The 24,206-nt window shown below is 41.2% G+C and overlaps 2 long non-coding RNA genes across 2 annotated transcripts in view; one reads left to right on the forward strand and one right to left on the reverse strand.

Annotated features, from left to right (window-relative positions):
- Nucleotides 1-15,011, reverse strand: part of LOC310735203 — a 36,119-nt gene extending 21,108 nt beyond the window's left edge. The window contains exons 1-2 of the long non-coding RNA XR_014536243.1: nucleotides 14,820-15,011; nucleotides 13,351-13,557 (exon numbers count right to left, since the gene is read on the reverse strand). This is a non-coding gene — a long non-coding RNA (uncharacterized lncRNA). The remainder of the gene's footprint in view (nucleotides 1-13,350; nucleotides 13,558-14,819) is intronic.
- Nucleotides 15,012-15,076: 65 nt separating this feature from the next.
- Nucleotides 15,077-23,905, forward strand: LOC310735204. Its single transcript, XR_014536244.1, has 3 exons — nucleotides 15,077-15,139; nucleotides 15,250-15,327; nucleotides 23,001-23,905. It is a non-coding gene; the product is annotated as an uncharacterized lncRNA (long non-coding RNA).
- Nucleotides 23,906-24,206: the final 301 nt, after the last annotated feature.

Genomic DNA, 24,206 nt, shown 5'->3' on the forward strand with positions numbered 1-24,206 from the left:
AACTTTAGCATGTTGGCATTTGACCATTGATTGCTCCAATACAAAATTATTGGGGGGGGACTTAAGAACGTTTGGAGTTGGTCAGTATTTGTGTTCAACAAGCCTTGCATAATCATAGTGGAACAGGTTTGTGATTCTTATATTGGGACTCTATCGTGTTTGTCTATGTATTTATAATTTATATATTTTACGTGTCAGCTAATATCACTAGCATCGCAAAATTTGTCTAGCTTATGTACAGCACAGGAACCAGAATCGAGTAGTTCATCTCATGGGTCCTTTGGTCTGAGTCGTTTGTTCATTTGTCACGTGACTCCTATAGACGCTATGCAGTTCCCCACCTTACGAACGAGTTACATCCCAAACGACCGTTCGTACCATGAATTTGTTCGTAAGTTGTTACTGTGTTAGTTATTGACTACGCAAATCTCCTAATGATGAAAAAGCAATAAAATCGTTTAAATGAACAAAATATACTAAAACAAATCGAAATACTGAATACAATATTTTGTATGAAGCAATAAAATTATAAAAATGTATTTAAAAAAATGCTCGTTATGATCGAGGACTAGCTCGCGGCGGCTCTGTCCAGAGTCTCTTTTTCGACTCCGGACAAATTTCACATTGAGGACAGGTTTGTTTGTATCCGCGAAAGTCCGTAAAGTAAATGTCTGTATATATATATTTTCTTCATTTTTAGAACTATAGTCAAAGTTTGTGTATGTACATGTGTTGGGGGATCTGCTTATTAAAAATGTAACATTGCTTTTTTTTCCTGATCAAAGCAAAGAATTGAACTCAATGACTCGATGATTGAGTTTGATAAACGAGATTCAAAAGGACCAAGTCGATACAATAATCTGATCTTCCCATCACGAACACGTGAAGTGCAGTGGGTGGGTGAGATTCCGATGCTAACTGCGTACAGTCATCTTAGAAAAAACATTAGGAAATGAATACAACAAAGTACAAAAGTAAAGCCCAGACCCCCAGCTAGTGATCTCTCCACTCTTTTACTATTCCATCAAGTGTACCTGATGTTTTTCAATACAGCGGCAGATCTTGATGACCTCCTTATCGTCATCCTTGGTCCTCCAATACACAAATCTATACCTAGATGTCCTGGCTTCAGGAACAGCTAATAAAGGGGATATTCTGACTAGTCGACCTATTTGCTGTCAGCTAGATATGTTGTCGACAGGAATCGATACCGAACCCGGGAGAAGATAGTAGGTTAAGGAAGGCATTAATCAGGCCACCTGTCTGAAAAAGTGTCAGTGTGGATGTGCCAGCCTTAGGTTCTGCCTGCATACAGTACTGTTATGATTAGCCTGCCAGGTTGTTAGCACAAGGCCACTGTTTATTAGGAGTACTCGGGGTGCCATGTTAGAGGATGTCGCCTCGCTCGGGCGCGACTGGAAAAAAAGGAATTGCAAAAAGGAAACATACATTGCCTCCTGCAATAATTTTTTTATACGGTGGACAAAGAAAACGATCGATACGCTCTGCATGGCAAAGCTCAGCCCAAACTAGAATGTCAAGAGCAAGGATCAGGAGCACGGCGCGTGGCTAATGGGCCGTCCGAGAGCAGTGGTACACGTAATGGTCTTGCATTAATGGCAATCAAACGTAGCAAAGGGAGGAAAAGTTAAAATAGTGCTTACTGGATAACTTGCTGGAGGAGGAGGTGGAGGAAGCCGAAGAGGAAGGAAGGAAGCAAGGGAGGAATGTGTTTCTTCTGAGGAAACACGAGGTTAGTTCTCAGCATTTGCATGCGACCGGGGAAGGCAGATATCAAACATCAGCCGGAAAAGCCTGCTCCTGTGGTAATGGTGTGATATTGACCGACACCAGGAAGAAGGATCAATGAACGACGCTGTCATTAGAAGAGCCTAGCAATTGCAGAGTCATTCCTCTTTCAATGTTAAGTGTAGGATAACCCATGTGAGGTCCACACACACGTATTTTGCTTCAGGGTAAAAAAGTAAGCACGCAAATAAACATTAGCGGCACCAAAAATTTTTTCAATGAATATTTTTTTTTATGCGAAACCGAAAATAAAAAACCTTGTTGACACATGTGGAGCTCTTTGAGAGACTTTTCCTGAAGATGTCTAATTAAGTTTGCTTTGTTATAAAGCACAAAGACAAACAACAACACATGGTAATTACAGTCCTTGCTTCCCTTTTCTCTTTTTTTTTTTTGGCTCAAGTGACCGTTTGCGAGGCCTTGACAGGATTTTAATTCGCTTCATCTTCGGGAACACTGATGCAGCCGCCTCCGAACAGGCTGACACGGTGGCTGTCAGCCTCCGAGGAGACATTAGCCTGGCATGACACTGCTGACAGTGGCATGTCTTTAGTAATTAGGAGGAGACAACTACAAGCCGCATGCATCAGAATATGTCGTTCGGCGCCGTTTCGCCTCTGAGAACCCGCGCACACACAGGAAGTGTTCTGACCGAACGATTTCTTTGCACAAAAGCACGCATAAGACACACTGCCTGGAAGTTGTGAGATATGAAAGCAGGCTCTTGGTGCGCTTGTCAGGCAGCATGCGATTTTTTTTTTCATCATCAGCATGGAATTCTGTTAGGCTAAATCCGTACTGACTCCCAACGCGGTGCACTTGGTTTGCTTAGACTAGGGTTCGTGACCCAACATGCGTGATGAGCATTTAGGAAAATATATTTTATTGATTCCACAGGGAAACAGAGGGTTAAAGGCCTTGCTTAAGGGCCCCAAGGGTGGTAGTTTGGCAATACCAGGGCTAGAACCCCTGACCTTCTGATTAGAAACCCAGAGCCTTAACCACTGTACATTTAATGATTGTGAAAAGAAAAATGTATTAAAAGTGTGGGAGGATTTGCTCGTGCAAATTCTTTATTTGGAAAGGCATTGTGAGTAAAACCCTTCTGCACAGGGGGCCCATTGTGACGAAGCTTCGCTGTTGTAAAAGCACTCGTGTTCAAGGGAGGGCAAGTACTGTACTTTCTATGCGTCACAATAAAACCTGGAAATAGGTTAAGAGATGCAAACAAAGCAGTATAAATGAATTTTTTATTTTTTTTCCACGTGCACATGAACTGACTTTTTCCTTTATCCTTCAGTACTTCTAACGCATAAAATTCTATCCATCGATCACATTCTATTTATCTAAAAACAAACATTGGGTGAAGACATGTTTGGTTAAAGGGCAAAAATATTTTCAAAGTTTATCCTAAAACACCAAACCCACCCAGCAAACCCCCAAGCCCAACCCAAACTGTCCGAACTAGCCAATCAAATACCCAAAAAAGCCCCCATCTAAACCCAAACCTCGCTAAAAGCCAAGCAATCTGAAACGCCTCAATGCCTAAACTCCCACAACCTAAACACCACCCCAAATGCTCAGTTGCCATTAGCAGGACTTAAGCGTACATTTGTGTCCACCAGCACAAAACCAAAAACTGCCCCCCAGTTAAACCTTAAAAAAAAGCTCTCTACAAACCCAAACACAATCAACCACCCCTGACCCAACATTCAATCACCAAAACTGTCCCAAATCCCCACTTAAATCTATAGGCACCCCATCTAAACATAAAACATCCCAAAACCCAAGCCAACCCCCCCCAAACAGAAACTGCCCCCCTCACCCCCAGCCAAACCCAAATCAAAACCTTACTTATTTGCATTCAGCAGGTATCAAGGATACATGTGTGTCTTAAACTGGCAAGGCTTTCACCCTGTCAGCAACACCATTCAAGCAGAACATTGCCTACCAACAGGGCTAAATTGAGATTAGGTTTGTGTGGGTGTCAACAATGCAGGAACAGGGGCATTCAATTGATGCTTTTTTAATGAGGTTCGATATTGAACTAATGGAAATGTGATTAAAATCAACTCAGGAAATGGCTGAAGCTTGGGAGGAAGAAAACTTATGAACTTCCCGCTAATTTCTATCCATGAACAGTAGCTTTTTTTGCATTTAATATTGTTACTTAACTTGTTCACATTGAGTCCCCATATACTGTTATAATAACCTCCAGTCTTCTGGGAAGATTTTGGACTCATTCATCCACAATAGAGGTCAGAACTATATTGCAGGCTACTCATAGTTAAAGGAAAAATGTAATTCTAGCTCAATTTAAGATCCTATACAATTGTATGACTGCAACTTAGTGGTAACAGTTTAAGGAATAACTACATATGGCTGGAAATGTCAGGTGTCCCGAATCTGTTGGCCATATCGTGGATATACCAAAATCCATACTTGGAAACTTTTATAAGTAACTTATACACACAGCAATTTGGCAACAATTCATTTAAAAGGATTTGCATTATTCCAAAATTTGGTTGTAATAAACCATAAAAACCTCATACCAACTGGGAATAAGAAAGCAAATAGATATGAAACTTATGGGACAAAAAAGATCACTAATGTACATGAGTTGCTGTGTGATGGATGGATTGATGGAAGTCCATCAATCCATCCATCCATCTATTCAATTTCACCCTATCCATTCCCCCCTATTTATCCATTCATCCAACCCATCCCATTCAACCCATCCATTCCCAACCATCTATCTATCCATTCCACCTATTCCATCCCATCTACTCCAATCCATTCTATCCATCGCATCACATCCAGTTCATTCCATCCACTTCATTCCATCTATCCCACCAATCAATTTAATCCTTTCCATCCACTTGATCCGATCAATTTTATCCACCCCATTTATTCCATTCATCCCATCCATTCCATTCGAATGATCTCCTCGATCCATTCATTCCATCCACCTAATCTCATTCATCCCACCTTTTTATCAATTCTATCTATCCCATCCATAGCTGAGAAATCGCAAGGTTTTCCATTGTTTCTAGATACAGTATGTTAGCATACATTTTCCGTTTGTTTGTTTAAATATATATTTAGGCCACACCCACTCCAAGTTTGACTCTGGATAGAGTTACAGATAGATCTGAAATCAGATAGATACAAACAATTATTATGGCACTGCATTATACACAATTCTCCAAGAGAGCACCTTGAAGCTGTATTATATCATCAGCTTGAATCCTTAGATTTCCCCAAACACGTCACCCCAGAGCTCATCAGAGAAATTACGAATCGAATGAGTATTCCTTCGTTGCTTGGAATCTCAGCACTGCTCAACTTTTAGCGATTTTTTTCCCCTCTTAAACACTACAATTGTGCTTGTAATGTCAGCAAATCTCTCGAGCGTTCCGCTGAGCACCATTTTTCCGTCTGGCTTCTGGTGGTCTGATGATCTTGAACAGCAACAGTCAATAAAAGATGTGTGGAATAAAGCAAGCATGAAAAGTAAAACATAATATAATTTCCTTTGCAAAGTACAACGAGAAAACCATTTTCAGGGTAAAGTCGGAAGCGGCTATATTGAACCGTCGTTCGAAAGGATGAAAAGAGAAAAGCCGTGAGGTGAATTCCTGCGAATCCACGGATATCATGGTTTGGGTAATTATGTTTTTATGCTAACATTTCGACTAGCTCCACATTAATGGCTTTGTTCCTTTTCTCTTTTTTTGTTCCTGCTTGTGTGTGCTGAAATTCCTTTTCCGAAATAGTTTTTTGTTGTGATGTCTTGGGCCACACTACAAAAGTCGTACGTTACGTTAGCGCCTGTCGAATAAAAATTACGATTTATTCTTGTTTTTTTTTGTGTCATCAGATCCACATTAGAGAAAAGAAAAGAAAAGAAAAGGAAAAAAAAAAAAAAAAAAAAACCACCACACACTTCCAGATCTAGATCTTTTGAAATTTTTTTTAACATACGTGACCACATTTGAATAGACAAAAGATGACTGGTCAAGCAGTCTCTGATCTTTGATCTTTTATGCATGAAATCAGGATTCAACTTGAGACTGTACAACTATAGCAAAACATCAAAATGGGTTTTCAGGACCATCCAAATCTCTGGAGGAGGGAAAGATTATCCCCAAACCCGGCTCCTGCGGCCCCCCCATAACCCTAAATGTGTAGCCCAGGAATTGATCCTTTTGACCCATAAGCTACAAAGTTTGGAGATACTTGAGATACTTTACACCCCAATTTGTCATTGAATATCTTTTTCTAAAAAACATGGCCATCAATACTGGCTTGGTTCCACTGCTCTTATAATAAACTCCATTTATCTGCAACGTCTACTAGATTTTGGGGGGTGTGGCTACTCTGATCAATCAGAAAAGAAAAGAAAGAACATTAGGGAGATCAGGTAGTGATGTTGAGAAGATAAGAAGGTCTGGGCTTTAGTCTGTGTTCCAGTTAATCCCAAATGTACTCACTGGAGTTGAGGAGGTCAGAGGTTCTGTGTAGGAAATATGGGTTCTTCTATCTTATCATATAGGAATATCGTCAGCAGTTGAAAAACACCTCTTATCTCATTCATACAACTGAGCAGCTATGGGGGCCCCAGGAGTGGTCATTAGTTCAGATCCCCAAATCCACAAAGCAACCACCTCCCTGTAAACAGTGTTTGGGTCTCTTAAATTGAAGAACAGTCTGTAAAATTGTGAGATTCCAAACTGTGGTAACAAGAGACAGACCCCATATTGTTTTGATGGCCAGGTATCCACCTTGCTCTTGTGTATTGAGCATACATTCCTAGCTTGTGAAATAAAGACCGTAGGGCTGTTGGGCTTATCTTTCCACTCTCCTTTCTTTCCTGATCGATTGAGGTAAAATCAGGAGCTGGATCATGTTACGGGTTTCGCTTAAAGATTCCATTTTAAAGTTCGCTTTATACGCTGGTCAGGGGCTCTTAGAAGTCTAAGTTAATCTTGAGCTGAACTCCGATCGCATTTATTATAAAAATAGTGGGCAAAAGTAGGATCCCAGTACCGTGAGAAACCACTAATCTCTGGCCAAGTGAAAACGAGATGGATTAATTGGATAGTGTTTCTTCCTGTGTCCAGGCTTGTTTGAGCCTGTCCCTGAGTGACAGATGAACAGAGGAAGGATCATGACTGTTGCCAAATCCAGTGTCCTACAGGCAGGCACTGATGGCTTTACATGTGCTGTGTAGTAGAGTGGAACAGTTAAGTCTGTCCTTACCCGTGGTCAAAGGATGGCAACATCGGCGGAAAACTAATTAGCAAAAGCCATATAATAATAGAGCGCATCATAAGGAAACAAACACAATGGCCTTGGATGTGCAAATCTGAGGCAAAAGACGATATCCATGTATCGTTTCACCTCAGGTGGATCGGGTTCCCGGATCATCTTTAAGTGTTTTCAATATGGGCTTGGATTTGATCGAATATATCTGATATCCTGCTGTTGAAGTGAAATTCAGTAGGAGAAATAATTCTTGAATGGCTTAGGAGGTTATGAACAAATTCATGATCAAGTAGCTCATATCACTCCAGAAGTCATTTCCAATCGCTTGCTTGTCAAACATCGGTTCTTCGGAACGCAGACGTGTTCCTGTAACGATTGAATCTGTTTCAGTGTTCCAAAATGTGGTTAATCAGAGCAAGAGAGAGAGCATTCAGGAAAAAAGTTTTCCAACCCAGATGGCAGGCCATGTTGCATTTGAACCATTAAATTTGCAGGGTTTATGCCCATGCCATGGGTGGCAAGGCTGCAGCTGGTGTGTGTGTATATGTGCGTACGTGTGTGTGTGTGAGCTTCTGGACCACGACAACGGCGGATGCTCATACACAGAAATACTGGAGCATAAAATTACAGGAGGCCAGCATACGCATGTCTGTTTTGCTCCCCCTCAAACCCCACCCCCAAGACATAGGGAATTTGAGAGACAATGAAATATTTAACATTTTAGAAAAAACCTTGTTATCTGATCATTTAAACAACAAATGTCACGTTTGCACCCATCCCACGTCGGGTACAAGTCGTTGTATTCAGGACGTGCCTTGGAAAATCGCCGGAGCGTGATCGGTCGGAAAACGCGTCGGTATTAATTGTATTGTGTGACAGTCACGCTTGGTGTTTTTCTTTTCCTGAATCCAGGCGCTGTTCGAAAATTCAAAAGGGAGACGTGTACCTCTTGTACTTCCTTTCGCTTCCTGTATGCTGGTCATAAGACTCGCGGAATACAAAGGATGTATCCTGATGCTCCTGACTCCTTATGTAGCACGCGATTGTGAGCACGAGGATTGTAGTTCTGATAATAACCCTCCCTTTACTGGGCCAAAGATGTTAGAGGAGACAGCAGTCAGAGAGCCTGTGTGTCGTCTGATCCGGGGCTCACACGGCACAATATAAACACCTCTCGACTACAACGCAGAAGGGATAACGTTTGTCAGCTAGGGCAAGACTTGCCTAGTGAAAATAAAGAAGAAGAACACTCGGCTTTGTGCCTCCCGAGGTCATAAATACTTCAAGACCGGAGTTTTGTCATTCCACAGCTCCGGAACAGCCACCCTCGGAGACGTTCAGCACTTAGGCAATATGCCCCCAAGCCATACGTGCACTGACAGCACCATATATTGTGATGTATCGTCATAAATGTTTAAACGGCCGTGCCACTAAGCCAACGGAATTGCAACCTAATGCGTTACCTTACAAGACACGGAACAAGATTGATCATATTTCAGGCATAAAGGGTGGGATAGGCATGAATTGTGCACCACGGGGTGCATAATTTTAGACCGTTTGAAATGTTGACAGAGTAAGCTTTTAGGCGAGGGTGTACATCAAGGGACGGACGTTATCTTAAATTCCAGTTTTGCAGGACGTCTTAAAACTCTCCCAACCCAACCTGGACTGAACAAGCTTAGCACGTGCACGACTTCTTTTCGGTGCCAACGCTTGTTTAGATAGAAAGCTTTTGTCATAAAAACGGTGGCTTACGCATTTATTTGAAAGAAAAATACCTTGCAAATGCCGTTTGCCATTTACATACAAACACTTTGATTAATGGCTTTGTTACGATTAAAGAAGTTCACGTGTCACATTAGGATGAATTACATGTGGTGGCAGCTTGGAGGGGAGATGATGAAAAGAGTGTAAAAGTAAAAAGAAAGCTAAGGGAAAACTAAAGGAGGAGGGTGAGGAGAGCGGGAGTGCACAGTGAAGGAGGAGAAAGCAAGACATTAAAGCAGAGCGCATGAATAAGCATCAGACAGGAAACTGATTGCTGATGAGATCTGAGGGAGATTGGGAAAACGCAACGAGATTAGCCAAAGTGTGTGTGGGGGGGAAACGATACATTAATCCGAACGGAAAATTACAAATTGGGGGAAAAAGGGAGGGGTTCGGGGGGCAAATGAATTAAAAAAAAAAAAAAAAAAAAAAAAAAAAAAAGGAAAAAGAGGTCACAGTTACCATATGCCCACTGGCTTCCCTAGTGCCCTGAGTGGGCTTTTCTGCATAGGCTAATTCACACCTCCCACACACACACACACACACAAACACACACACTTGTGCAGAGGTCACTTTGGCTTTATATCCAGCTAGACTAAAAATGTGCCATGAGAATAACAGCTATTCTCTGCTAGACACTACATGGTCAGGAGTCTGCACGAGCAAGGACATAGGTTTTTAGAATTTTTTTTTCTTTTACGACCCAACATGCTGGCTTAGCCAAGCGCAACAGACACTTGACCACATGGTCGCTATGACATTGGGGTTTCAAATCCCAAGAAAAAAGAAAAAACTAGGACACCTTTTCAATGGACATGAAATACAAAACTGATCCATTCATCAAGGCCATGACAAGGCTAGCAATTTCACAACAATTACCTGAAAAAGAAACGTGCCAAAAAAGAAAAAAAAAAACTAACCAATTTTCTTTCAATGCCAATTCAGTGCCATGTGGTGCCCTGGAATAGATGAAAAGAGCCTTTTGCGAACCTGGCTACCATTGTTCTCCATTCTGCAATGAAGGTCAATTAGATGAGGTTGCTGTTCTTGATGGCTTTCGACACAGGCCCAACTAGTGGACACACCTTAGTGGGTTTGCTGGACAAGGACACAGTTAGTTTTGGGATATTTGACACAGGGAAAATGTAAAGGAACTCTATGTTGCTAGGTGTGCTCCGGTATCTACATTTACAGCATTTGGCAGACCCCCTTATTCAGAGTGACTTACAACTGTGCACTTGAGGGTTAAAGGCATTGCTTAAGGGCCCAACAGTAGCAGCTTGTTTGTGCTGGAATTTGAAGTTGTAACCTTCCGATCCAAGTTTATTTCTATAACACTTTCACAACAGACATTGTCTCAAAGCAGGGCCCAATGCCTTAGCCACTAAGCTACCACCTCCATATCTGGTATAAAAACATTACCAGCAGATCTATCAAGGCCTGCAAGTCAAGAGCTGGGGCCTCCATGAATCAGACACTAGTACATCCAACAAATACTTGATCGAATCATAAATTGGGGAATTTAAAGGGCACCTTTAACTCATTCTGGAAACTATTCCTGAACAAGACTGCAGTGTGAATGTGCAAAGAGCAATATCCTTTTTAAAAAAGCCATGAATGTTAATTTGCCTATTGGGGGAGATTTTGATGGTGTACAGGGGTCAGCTAGTGCACTCTGAATAATCTGAAGCTGCAAAGCAACTAAACTTCTGGAGCACTTGGTAGGTACCAAGAAGTGTATAATTGGAACCCTGCAACAGGCCTACCATTTTAGAGACCCAGTAATCTAGACCTGCATTCGGGCCCTTGTCAAAGTTACTCAAATCCTAAAGCTTGCCCATTGTTCCTGCTTCCAACACATCCATTTAAGAACTCGATTGTTCACCTCCTTCTGCCCAATATATCCCAGCCCTTGACAATGTGCTATTGTTAGCAGCAATAAACAATGTTACTCGCATCACCTGCCATTGGGTCTATTGTTGTGGCTGATGTGCGTGTATACATATATAAAAGATTTTGTTTGCTTTCTCTAGGACGGATTGACATGCAGGGCTGTGCTTTTCAGTTACATTTTGGGCAGCACCCCAGGAAACCAACAACAACAACAAAAAAAACATGCCTTATTCCGCTCACCTTTTTCTGTTTTGTCACGGATAAACCGTAATGTGTATGTGGCCTGGTATTTGGCAGCATCAAGCCAGTACAAATGCCTGAAGACAGACAAATAACTCCCAAGTACCCTAACATTTTGGTGACTTTTACTCAAAGATGCTGTTTGAATCCAGATTTATGAGATTGGCCTCGCAAGCCTCGGGCTGAAGATTGCTTTGCCAAAGTACGCCTATGAATGTGCAAAATTCACTCCTTCTCCCGACAAATATGAAGCCGCAAAGTGATGAATGTGTCTCTGCAGTTCTTTAGTAGCCAGAATGCTGACAGCAGTGGCATGGCTGTCCTTTGTCCAGATCCAATTGATTTTTGCAAAAAAGGGTTCAAATGTTACACTACAACGTTTGCATAACTTTGTCTGGAGTTCTTTCAGGTCACAACAATCTATTCATAGCTCTATTCAAGTCCAACTGGGCTAGGTTAATGGCGGACAGACATTATCGGTCCTCTTTAACCCGTTGTCCTTTGTGTTATGTAGGAGCGCATCGGGGCGTGTGGCACATTTTTCAGGGGCAGATGCCAACCATATTAGCTGGAGCAGCTGTGGCTTGTTGGTAAAGGCCCTCTCTGGATTGACCTTGACAGAGAAGTGTACTGGTGACTGGCCCAAATCTATAACCGCCCTCAATCTCCACTCCCACACTTCAACACCATCACCAGTCTTATGGGGACATTTGTGACAATACTTGGTATAAGATGTAATAATGCTCTTACTGAGTCTGATATCACACAAACATGAGGCCTTATCCTAACATTTAGCATTATTCTCTATTGCTGTTTGTTTAGAGACTTGGATTTGTCCACCTCCCATTAGCATTTCTTTGTGTTAACTGGCTCGGCTAATCGGTCCTTAGCGTTGGTCAAGCATATGAATGTGTCCAAGTGTAAAATAGACTGGTGTCTCATCTGCCTTGCGCTCAGTGATCCTGTGATTGTCTCCCGATCTGCTGCAGCTCTAACCCATATAAAGGCTTTCGCTAAAGATACCACAAACAGCACTAACAAGGCATGGCCAATTCTTCTTTAATAGTTCTTTGGATAGAAACTTCCTGTTTTATAGGGTTTTACAAAGAGCATTTGAATTTCCCCAGAGACACACCGAGAACCCATTAACGATTCTAAATTTACCTTTAATACTGTACAAGTGTGAGAACTACTGTATGAGATTACTGTAAGGACGCATTACAAACATAGCACTAGTTACGACCCGTGACACCACTTTAAAAATAAAAGTTACTATTGTACGCAGAGAAAGTTATTTTCTTGTACTGCAGCAATATTTGTGCTTATCAAATGCTACTTCGGATTATCGATCAAGTTAAAATTCCATACTTCAGCACAGTATTTCAGTGCATATTACTGGACTGCCCACATAAGTTAAACTTAGCTGTAGTGTGAAAAACGCAGAAGTAATTTTCCCTTCATATTGAGGTCACCGAAAAAGAGCAAAAGTTAGGTTCGGTTTAACAAAGTAGATTTTTATATTATATATTTATATATACACCAAGTCTTCATTATTGTCCACTTGGTCGCTAGTGAGAAGTTGAACAACAAAGCTCTGGTGTGCTGTACTGCCATACTTTTTTTGTGCAAATGCAAATGCAAAAAAAAGATATATAATTCTCCTTGTTGCTAATGATCTCGGGGCTTCTGCGCTATCTCAGTTTCTCCAGCGAGCATCTGCCACCATCCGCCAAGCACTCTGTGCTCAAAGTCACCCGAGACAGCTTTGGAATATCAATCCTGGATGGCTTGCACGTTAGTGACTTGTGTATCAAATTACCAGAGTTTGCACATCTTGCCTGCCATTTTGCTGAATCATGCAGCTGGAGGAAAATAAATGTCGGAGTGCTGCATTTGGAAATATCCAACATGTTTTGAGACCAAAAAATATTTGTATCTTCCGTTATTGTTCGGTACAAAGCAAGGCTATAAATTCGACTTGAAAAGTTACTATAAAACCAGTTCATTGTTACCTCATGCTCTTTTACCACGAAAATGTAAGCATTGCAAAGCTCCAGTAAACAATAATTCTGTGTCTTCTTCCATTGTAGAGGCCGTCACAAACTTTTCGACATCCACGAGCACTGTTCTACCAGCTGTTCTTACATTTTTTTTTCATGCTAACATCATACACAGTGGCTAGCAATGCAGGGTCACAAATATTGCACAACTCAGGAGGGGGTCTGGCACATGGCCATATGTGAATATTTGGGGGTTGGGGGCCCTGGTAAAAAAATAACAGTAATTGACGTTAAACCTCCTTTACACTTCGTACACGTGTGCGTTAACGCTTCTTTACGTCCTTGACAATGCTGTTTTGAGCAAGTCACTTACCGTGTACTCGTCCCTGCAGACCTCTACATGCTCTCCGTGACGCGCCACAGCCATCTGTGGGAAAGCTGCAGGTTCCAGATGTGCAATCAAGACCCGAGTCATTGGATGAAGAGACAGATAGGGAAGGACGTGGCAGAGAGGAAAGGTGCAGGGCATCACAATGAACTAGTAGCTTTGGAGATGCAGGCTTGGCTGGAGCAGGTGGGCCTGTATGCAGAACAGATGATGGGTGATGCATTAACCCAAGCAGTCACCCAAACACAGACAAGGACACAGCTGCACACACTCTCAGGGATGTCTTGTAGAGGAAGAAGAGAGGAAGTAATAAAAGCATACACACATAAGGGCATGCTTACAGTCTCTTTCTCATACAAACACAAAAAATAAACCAACAACCTCGAAACGAGAAGAAAACCTGCAGGCAGAATCACCTTGCTGTTGAAAGGGGGCAGGAGAGTTCAAGCTAAACAGGCTACAGCGAATATTATTTTTATATAGTTTTTTTAGATTATTTTATTGATCCCACAGGGCAATTGTTATTTCTTTACGTATCCCAGAGCGCAGGTTCAGCCATGATACAGCACCCCTGGAGCACAGAGGTTTAAAAAGAGGCAGCTTGGTGATACCAGGGCTTGAACTTCTGATCAGTATCGCATAGCCTTAACCACTGAGCTACCATCTCCAGTTTTTGCATACACCAGCTTGTCAGGAAGCTGTTGTCAAAGCACAGGGTTAACCATGGTACAGCCCCTCCTGGAACATATAGGGTTAATGGCCTTGCTCAAAGCCCCATAAGAGAAATCTTGGCGATACCAAGCTTGAACCCCTTACCTTCCAATCAGTAACCCATAGCCTTAACCACTGAGCTAGCCCCCTTAGTTTTCACATATACCAACTTGTCAGGAAGCAGTTAAGCACCTTGTTTAAGAGCTACACAGTGGCAGCTTGGTGGTGCTGAGGCTTGAACCCCAAACCTTATGAACAGTAACCCAGAGCCTTAACTACTAAACCACCACTGCCCTAAAGTGAAGCAATTCAAAATGGACAACATGGAGAACCTTGAGGCAGATGGCCTACAACAGTGAAGGTTGCTTTCCTGTCAGCAAAAAAAATCTCAGAATTATATAAATTGGGCAGACGAAAATAAGAAAACTTTACCTAGTCTGAAAGGCAAACCGTCAGGGCAGAATTTGGCACAACCAGCATCTAACCATTGCCTGAACTGTCGTGTGTTAACAGTTCAGGATGGTGGTGCGAGTGGTGGAATGCTGTGCAGAATTTTTCCTTGGCACATGTTGAGGCCCTTAATACCAATCAAGTGTTGTTTGAATACCACAGTATACTGTATCCTACTCTACCAATTCATGTTAACATTTTCCTAAGAGTTTAGTTCCCCAATTACAGCAGCCTTATCAGTCAACAGAACTGAAATGGGAGAAAATGAGAACCGAGATCCAAGGTGGTCTTACCTTGTATAAGCGTCCAGTTGATGAAAACAGGCTCAGATATAATAGGGGTGAACAGTTTATGTGAAATCCAAAGTAGACAACTCCAAAACATGAAACAGACAATGAGGAATTCAGGAAATCAATAAACAATCAAGGTTCGGTAAAGTCAGGAGGACTAAAACTAGAATGTAGCTAACTCAATAGGTGTGTTTGTGTGCATGATTCAGCCTAGGTGTATTCAATATTTAACTGCAAATTGTGGGAGATGTAGTCCATGTGGGGGCCATGTTTGTAGTGAGTATTGTTTGCTGGGAATTGAAGTTGTTCTGACCTGACAATGGGTATTGCATTCCTAATAAAATGTTTTAATGAACTTGTCATTATTCATCATCGTTTGATGTTTGAGACATCCAGAAAGGATTCTGTCTTAGAAATGTTTTTTTTCTTGCAGGTCAATTCTCAGGGCATGTTGAACTGAAGCTTATCTCTAGTGTATGGAGCCAAACCGATTCCCATATGTCTACAGGAGGTTTGTATGAAATGATCAAGTGTAATAGCCGCATTAGGCGCACCAATAAAAGCCTGGTAACATGCTATCCTAATGACACCAATGCTTCTTTCGTCTCTGCGGCACAATTGCGGTGATACACACATTGCTCCTGGTCCATTGCTTCAAATGCAAGTATATTCGATTGTTATAATTTGATAGGAAAGGATGCACCCATGTTGCAATTTTTTGCACTTTCATGGACAATTACAGAGAAGGGAAACAGTAATTCGTCCACGTTTATACCTTCTTTTTTTTTTTTTTTTGGTTATAAAAAGGACACTCAATGTCATCACAGGCAATAAAATGGCAGGAAAGGAGGACTCTCTCTCTCACTTCCACTTTCAAATCATGTGTGTTGCATATCTAATTGTGTCCAGAAATCTGCGAAAGGGCACTTTTTATTAACCCGTAACACCTCCTCCAGCATAGTGATGCTGATGAATATGCGGTCTTGAAACGATTTTTTCTTTTTTTTTAGGCTTAACTATTCTTCTCATGACACTGTTTGCTGCGGGGTTCGGGTTTAAACACTCTTTTCCCTTTACAGAATATTGTTGTCGTTTATGGGAAAGAAAAACTAATATGTGAGTGACGCATGTAAATGATTGATTAAAAAATTAACAGTGTAACTTTCTTTCGGCTTCTCCCATTAGGGGTCGCCACAGCAGATCATCCGTATTCGTGATCCGCATGTTCGATTTGGCACATGATTTTACGCTGGATGCCCTTCCTAACGCAACCCTCCCCATTTATCCCGGCTTGGGACTGGCACTAAGAGTGCACTGGCTTGTGCAACCCTAATGGCTGGGTTTGGTTCCCTGACCGGGAATCGAACCCGGTCCACGGCGGTTAGAGCGCCGAATCCTAAGCACTAGACCACCAGGGAACCCAGTATATTCTATATAAAACATCAGGTTTGGCCACACCCACAGTAATGTAGGTGATTTAGCATCGGGTGTTGTGGTGGTTTTGGTTCAGTTTTTATTTTTATTTTTTTTTTGTTAACTGTACAATCACCCAGCAATTAAACATCAAGTGAACCTTGCCTTAGTGCTACAAGCTTTTCAAATACATTAGATTGTTTTATGGCATTAGGCAGACACCCTTTTCCAAAACGACTTACATTTATCCTGTTTATAAAACTAGGCAGGGCCTTGCTCAAGGACCCAGGAGTGTCATTTTGGTGTGGCTGGGATTCGGACTCACGACCTTCCAATTCAAAGTCCAATGCCTTTAAGCACTAAGCTACCACCTCTCACATATCCGTCGTTCCTCTTTCGCTCTCTTTATGTTAAAAGCCTGGAGACTTGAACAGATCACATGCATATATCAGCCTAGCCGACATCAGCGAGTCAGCAGATTCTCATTCCTTCCACTCAGTTCGTTCGTCTCGTTCGCAAGCGACAATTACCGTTTTTTACAAATGTACCGAGATTTGAAAAATGATGCTGAATAACTCATTTTCGCTTCGAATGGTACCATCAGAGCAATCGTATTTTTTTTATCAAGTGCTGATTTGAGAGGAAAAAAAGCTCAACACTTGCAGTAAAACGTTAAGTCCACATTATGTTTATTGTCTACGGCCATTATTATATCTCATTACTGTACATAAATGTGCAAATTGTGGGTTGAGGGCCTTACCCAAGGGCCCATCAATGACAGCTTGGTGTTGCTGTGATTTTATCTCATGACCTTCTGATCAGAAGGCCAACATTTGAACCAATGAGATACCACTATCTATATTCATAGAATTGGGCTTCATGGGCAATGGGCATTGACACAAATACAAAAGAGGTGGAGCTGGAGGTTGCCAGTGTTTAAAATGGTGCGATTTTTAATGCTGCTAATAAATATTTTTATTAAAGGGACTATGCAGGTGGAATGTTTTGTGGACAAGGTGAAAAAGGCGATTAAGATGGTTTGGACATGTGCAGAGAAGGGACATGGGGGGATAACAGTAAAAGAGTGCTGAGGATAGAACCACCAGGCAGGAGGAAAAGAGGAAGGCCAAGGAGGAGGTTTATGAATAAGGTGAATGAAGACAAGCAAGTGGTTGGTTTGAAGGAAACAGATGTAGACGGCATTGGGTATTGAGACGGATAATCCGCTGCGGCGACCCCTATTGGGGCAACCGAAAGAAGTAGAAGAGGCAAATATAGAAACTCTTCCTGAAGTGCCTCTTTTGCTTCATGACACGGTTTCACCTCGTTGTCTTCTTAGTGAAATAGTAAGACTTGTTCACGAACCTACAGTCTGAGTTCGAATCGGTACCGCTCTCATTCAGACTCAACACCATTCTGGTTCAATTATACAGTAGGTGAGTTTTTTTTCAATAGTTCCAATCAAGAACAGGAAATACAAGTCGGTACATGGAAATAAATATGCCGATTTGTTCATGAACGAAAAACTGCCAGTGTAGCTATGCAGAAAAACGAGCACGAATTAATTACCCATGGTTATGGCTCTGTTCTCATTAATCAAGGATCGATTAGCACGACAGAGTCTTTTTTTTGCACTGCCTTTTCATTATCTCATATTTAGCATCGATTTGCACCTTCGTGTTAGCTTTGGCAAGGCGGAACAGGTTGTCTACATATATACCGGTACTGTTAGCATTTGTTTGCCATCACTGCAAACCTCAACATCGTTAAGCTGCAACAAATGGACATTCGGTGCCATCGAGATAAAGACCGGTTCCCTTTTGAGTCTGATTCCTTTTAAGGTTTCTTCTTCTTAATGCCATCTCATGGAGTTTTTCAATGCCACAAATCAAAATGAATTGAATTCAATATAATTACGTTTCTCATGCGGACTGCTCTTCCTAACACATTTCGCTTGGAAACGCATGACTGTAATGTAAAATCTATCCAGAAATTCATAGAAAGCAGTAGATACTTGACCTAGCTTTGTTAGACTCAGCTAGCTAGACGGATAAAAGCAGCACATCCATGGTGCAAACCGGATGCGCAAACGCTAACCCAGTCTAGAAAAAATGAGAGCGGGTTTTTAACGTACCAAGATTTCAAACCAATATCTAGCTTTTTTTACGGTTCCCTGGTGGTTTAGTGGTTAGGATGCGGCACTCTCACCACTGAGGCCCGGGTTCGATCCCTGGTCAGGGATCCAACCCCAGCCATTAGGGTTGCACAAGCCAGTGCACTTTTAGTGCTGGTCCCAAGCCCGGATTAATTGGGAGGGTTGCATTAGGAAGGGCATCCAGCGTAAAAACATGTGCCAAATCAAACATGTGTATGATCCGCTGTGGCGACCCCTAGTGGGTGAAGCCGAAAGAAAGTTTTTTTAGCTAGCTTTTTTCATATGACACCAATTATTAAAAAAACTTTGTGTGCTAGCATGCGCATCCTTGGTAAAGCCTTGTTTATGTTGCTTCACTGTAACACGTGGTAAAATTTATTTCCCTTCCACCCCTGATTGGATGTTTTGCTTCGGATAGCTGTAGCTGGGAATCGAACTCAATCTCCTGACAACAAAGCAATCGCTTTACGAATGCGGTGGAAGTGATGGAAGCGAAGGCGTATTGTTGCCATCCTTTTCCTTTGTCCTTCTGTGGCAGTAACAATGACCAGAGAATTTTTTTTTTTTAATAAAGACAGTATATTGTATTGACAGCTGCAGGAGAACATGTGACAACAAAAATATTACAAAAGCAACTCATGCTGACTCAGCACTGCGTTAGATATACATTCAGAACTTCATCTCTTCTTATTTCAGTTTATTATACTATAAAGCAACATGATAGTCCTGATTCTTATGCTCAATATTGATTTGTTTGCTGCCCCTTTGTGAGGCTGCGTTTGAGTGAAAATATATTTAAGGACTATATATACAGAACTAACTTTTCCAAAATAGGTGGTTTCTCTCCAAAATGTTGGGACAAAGTTCGAGACCCAAACCCATTCCAGCAGACCCCTGTGCACAAACTCTGCCTTATACATGCTTTACATGGGTTCAAGTTGAACATCTTAAGTGGCCTCCTACCTAACCAACCCTATTGAAAAAGTTTGGAATGAATTGGAACGTTCCCAGCACTCCAAGACCTCCTCATTCACCATGTCCTACATCATAATGTACCCAAATTAGCAAGAATATCCACAACCAAAATCTGGTGGAACATCTTCTAAGAAGATTGGAGGGTATTCTAACAGGAAGTGTGCACTAAGTTTGGAAAGGGATGCTCTGAAATCTTAGACAGATGGAACAAATAGATGATTGAGGAACAAGTCGTAGGTTTGAAGTTCTATCCAGGGCAAAGTAGATTGAGTAGTGCTTCCACGGTTCATGGGAAGACGCTGATATCGAGCTGAACAAAGGATTCCTGCAATGTTATCGACTCAACGTATTCATCAAGGCCGTGTGTCCGAGTTGATCCCAGGAAATCAGGTTTGTTTCGCTTGCTTCCTGTTTCTGAAAGCCTGGGCGGTTGCTCGGGTAGAAATATATTTACATTTCATTTTGTTTTCATCCCGAAGAGCTCCGGAGGTCTGCAGCTCGGTCATGCGGAGGTGCTTGCAATCGCATCTCTCAGGCCGGTGCCTTTTTTTGTTGTTGTTGTTGTTTTCATAAAGCTGTACACCAGCATGAGGAAAAGCTCCTGCACTTCTATTTCACTTTGTCTTGCAGGCCAGTAGCCATGAAAAGGAGAGCGGTGTGTGTTATTGATCTTCTGCCAATGCACTCCGGGGACCATGACTTCAGCTTTAAAGGAGTCGTGCAGGTGGGAGTTCAGCCTCAAATATGAAATGCTGCAAAACAAAATGCCAAACGAACACCCGGACCTCGTATAGCAAGAGCAAAAACGTTTGACCTTAACGTTTGGCAGGCTGTCAGAGGAAGATTATATATGAGGTATTTCGTATGTTGTACAAATTATTAGCACATATAAACAACGATTTTAAGTGATTACAGATAAATACATTAGCAGAAATATAATTTATTATTTTTTTTTTTTTAAATATATAAGAAAATTGCATTGGTCTTGGACAATGGAAGGGTTCCCCAATGGAGGGTTGAAGTATATCAGGAGGTTCTTCGCATGTTCATCGATTTTATTCAGGTTTTGCTGGATATATATAATAAGTACATATAATATATAATACAATAACCACATGGCGTAGTGCGGTTTCTATCGAGAATGAATTCTCCTGCCTAATCCTGGGATTGATAAAATAAAAAAAATAAATTGCAAAAGACACGACACCGGTGTAGCATCTGACCTTTTACCTGACATTATTAGAACTACAGACGGAATCATGTGTCATTATCAGACTCGCCCCCGTTTCCTTCATACACAATATGGTGGTGAATTACTGATGCTTTGGGGCTCTGGTGGTCCTGGAGCTCCTGGACAAGACTGACAGCATCACAAGCTCCAATAATCACCAGGATGCTTCAGCTTTAAAAATGGTTGCCACAAATATACTTACTATACATTCTTATCTGCTCTAAATGTACCTTAAATGAATACTTTTTTAATACTTATTATTAATGAAACCAAACTCAACATGCATAAAGGCAAAATATTTTTGTAAATGTTTTTAATTATGGTGTTTTAAATTACGTAAATCATTACGTAACCAAACTGAACTTTTGATGTTTCCACACGGACGGTTTTAATTGCCGGATTTGCGCATCCTGGTGGTTTATGGTGCTTGATTCGAGACCTGGCGCATAAGCAAATATTCATTGAATAAAAATAATTGTTCGTTAAATTGTAATCGTTTTATATCGAAGGTTTTCATTTTGCCTTTTATATATTTATTTATTGCTATTTTTAATTGTTAGTGAAAACCAGAATTACATGCTACATTAACAGCGCGTTAATAAAATGAGTGCCGTTAAAATGCATATGCGCTAACGCGTTATTAACATGAAAATGTTAATGCGTAATTCGCATGAAAATAAATACATAATTAATAAATGAATACATTACAATGGCATTACGCATATTATTCATTTTGAAATGAAATTCGTTAAATGGTTACAGCAAATAAATGTATATATATATATATATATATATATATATATATATATATATATATATATATATATATATATATATATATATATATATTAGCAGCGTATGCTCCACACTCCACTCGCAAACTGGCGCTCGTCCACATACATATATACTGTTTAGTTTGCCAGGAATTCTAATTAATTTATTAGTTTAATTATTAATAAAGACAAATATTGCAGGAAAATCAACAAATTAATGACATCAAATAATTATATAACCTATTTTAAACATTCCACCATTAAATTCATTGAGTAAACATTATTTGCTCCGATTTAATTCTCCTGAGTAAAAGCAAAATCCAGTGTAAAAGCATTATGCCATGTGCCAATAATTGTGGAATTGGCAGTGCTCTTTTTATTAAAAAAAATAAAAAAAAAAAATAAAAAGAAGAAAAAGAAAAAAAAATGAGTTCCTTCCTTCCTTCCTTTTTTTTTTTTTTTTTTTTTTTTTTTGCTGTGCTTTATACTAATAGAAATGGTTTTAAAAAAAAAAAGTCTGGGGAAATGAGACCTCTGGTCATAGAAAGACTTTTTAATGTTCAGTGAGTTGCGGTAAACACTCATTTACTTCCCTCCACCAACCACTGTTCCAGGTGCAAGTCGGAATGCTTGAAATGCCAGGGAGTGAGTGGGAGAAAGCGAGAGAACAGATAAAATAATGACATTTCCTTTCCACTGCTTATGTAAACTCGACTCGTGACCCGGATGCCTTCAAAACTAATATTTTAAGCAAATCTCAGGCTACGCTACAGGCTAAATCCTGCAGACTCAAACGGAAACTTCAAATGCCTTCCCACCTTTTGCATCTCTCTCTCTCTCTCTCTCTCTCTCTCTCTCTCTCTCTCTCTCTCTCTCTCTCTCTCTCTCTCTCTCTCCCCTCCATTGGAGCCCATTTGCTCCGAGCAAAAGCACAGCTAAATATTTTGTCTCCAAAACTGCGAATTTACATATTGTTTTGGAGGTAATGGAGCAAAAAGCCCCACGCACTCACACACAGACAATGACTGAAATGAACTATTAAGCTTTCGCTGTTGACGCGGCCATACCTCATTTGCGTTTCCGTGCGTAATTGTTTTGTTTAGTTTTTTCCCTCTCTCTTTCTTTTTCCCCGCACACATCTTTCACGGGAGTGCTTCGTTTTATATTAACAAGAAAGCAAACAAATTCTCACCACACTTTTAAAATGCTTTTCTAGAGAATACGTTAGAGGAAGGTAAGAAAATGGAGAGAGAAAAAAAAAGGATAGGAACCACGAATAAACCTGAGGCTAGTTTGTTGCTTCGTGTGTAAGCCGCCAAGCCAAACGAATGGACTTCACTATGGTGATTGAGGAGTTTATGATCTGGAGGGCTGGAAAGTGTCTGCCAGATCTTCACTGGCTCGGAATCCTCTGTCTAATCAAAATGGGTTTGGTGGCACAGGCCCCTTGGAGTGGTGCTCGATCTCAATAGACACTTGCAGACTTAAGCCATCTGGCTACAATCTTACAAGTCACGACATACAAAGAGTGTATAAAGCCCTTATGACGATTAGCGAAAGAGTGACGAGGGGCGAAAAAATGTCCCTTGAGATATGGATTCAAAACCTTCAAACGAATTTTTCCTTTTGCTCTCGAGGTTTCTTTATTGCTGCGAACGAAGACCCGAGGGATACGCTCCCTGTCTCCGGGAAGAAGACAGAGGGCCTCCTCTCCTGTTTTTGCCACGCCCCCCTGTTCTCCACTTGGCCTCTGTACTCGTCTCCGGGAAGAAGACGAGGACGAAGGCAGGGGCAGTGAGCGTCTCTGCTCTTGGCATTGTTCCTGATCTAGGCCCATCACCTTCTGTAGTCTCTGCCTTTCAAGTGCCAGATGTGCTGCACTGGAGGCCTGCCAAAACCGACTGTATTGGTATGGTAGGGGTGGGCTCGCAGTGGCTGACTGACACACACACACACACACACACACACACAGAATTGCATTGTGAATATTTTACAACACATTCAGTCCTCTGTTTGAATTCTGGCATTCCTGACTGCGTAATTGGTTTCTTTATTTGTCATTAATCTACATTTAAGGGAGAAAAAAACCCTGGTTTTAATGGTTCTAATGGGAATTGTATCAGTTCAAATTAAAACTGGAATGGTGTACCCCATGCGTCTGGTAATTGCCGGTCTTCTAATTGGTATCATGTTCTGTCTGATACCATTAAGGACCAATAGAACACATTTGGTGACTTGTACAGCATGTCAGGTGAGATATCTATGGGACACCATCAAGGTCTATTAGTTGTCTATGGGACACCATTTAAGTCCTCTATTGAGCATCCAGTTTTCCAAGCTCCAAGGTTTGCTGAGATTGTGATTTTACAAATAAACACACCTTGGAATAAAAAGCATTTGGTTAACAGCTGATGGGTTGTAATGGGATTTGTAGTGGACACTATTAGAATTTCACTACAGCCCTCCTCTCTTTGTCCTACACAAGTTCCTGACACCCTTGTGGCTGATTGCTCACAAATCTCCACAAGCACATTCTTGTGGAACAACTCAAAGAAAAGCTGTTTTTTTGCATTAGGGAACTACAAATGTCCCCACATAGACAACTGTCAAAACGACTCCCCTTGTGGGAAATTTTTGGTCCTTACCAAGATATTAAAACCTGCCCAATACACACACATTCTCTCTCTCTCGTTCTCTGACACACACGTGATTCATGCCATGCCTTTGATGAGAATAATCCTTTGGTCTTGCGGTCACTGGGGAGTGGAGTGCGAGCGAGTGTCCTATATGATTGGCCTATTTGTACGGGAAAACAGCTCGCTTCATTAGGGTGCTTCCACGGT

The sequence above is a fragment of the Silurus aristotelis genome (assembly GCF_946808225.1).
Source record: "Silurus aristotelis genome assembly, chromosome: 13".
Classification (NCBI taxonomy): Eukaryota; Metazoa; Chordata; class Actinopteri; order Siluriformes; family Siluridae; genus Silurus; species Silurus aristotelis.